Raw genomic sequence first — 1,239 nt, forward strand, 5'->3', positions numbered from 1 at the left:
TAGGATACAGAGGGACCTATACAAATTAAAGGATTGGGCCAAAAGAAATCTGATGAGGTTCAACAAGGACAAGTGCAGAGTACTGCACTTAGGATGGAAGAATCCCATGCATCATTACAGACTAGAGACCAAGTGGCTAGGCAGCAGTTTCCTAGCCTGAGATTTCCTGAGAAAACTACAATGCATTGGTGGTCTTCCAGAAAACACCATCCTAGCCACCGTGGACATAGAGGCTCTCTACCCAAACATCCCATACACAGATGGAATACAAGCTGTCAGGAACAGTATCCCTGATGATGCCACAGCACAACTGGTTGATGAGCTCTGTAACTTTATCCTCATGCACAATTATTTCAAATTTGGTGACAATATATACCTCCAGACCAGTGGCACCGCTATGGGCACACGCATGGCCCCACAATATACCAATACTTTTATGGCTGACTTGGAACAATGCTTCCTCAGCTCTCGTCCACTCCTGTCCCTTCTCTACCTATGCTACATTACATCTTCATCATCTGGACTCATAGGAAGGAAACCCTGGAAGAATTCCCCCACGATTTCAACAGCTTCCACCCCACCATCAACCTCAGCGTGGACCAATCTACACGGGAGGTCCACTTCCTAGACATCATGGTGCAAATAAGTGATGGTCATGTTAACACCACCCTATACCGAAAACCCACCGAACGCTATGCCTACCTTCACGCCTCCACTTCCACCTTGGACACAACACATGATCCATTGTCTACAGCCAAGCGCTGAGGTACAACCGCATTTGCTCCAACTCCTCAGACAGAGACCAACACCTACAAAATCTTCACCAAGCATTCTCAAAACTATGATACCCACATGAGGAAATAAGGAAACAGATCAACAGAGCCACACGTGTACCCAGAAGCCTCCTGCTGCAAGACAAGCCCAAGAAAGAAACCAACAGAATTCCCCTGGTCATCACATACAGTCCGCAGCTAAAACCTCTCCAACACATCATCAATGATTTACACCCATCCTGGAGAACAATCCCTGACTTTCACAGGCCTTGGGAGGCAGGCCAGTCCTCGCCCACAGACAATCTGCCAACCTGAAGCATATTCTCACCAGCAACTACACACCGCACCATAACAGATTTCAGAGTAGCAGCCATGTGAGTCTGTATCTGCAAAAAGAAAAGGAGTACTTGTGGCACCTTAGAGACTAACAAATTTATTTGAGCATAAGCTTTCGTGAGCTACAGCT

Source organism: Dermochelys coriacea, chromosome 10 (genome assembly GCF_009764565.3).
Source record: "Dermochelys coriacea isolate rDerCor1 chromosome 10, rDerCor1.pri.v4, whole genome shotgun sequence".
NCBI lineage: Eukaryota > Metazoa > Chordata > Testudines > Dermochelyidae > Dermochelys > Dermochelys coriacea.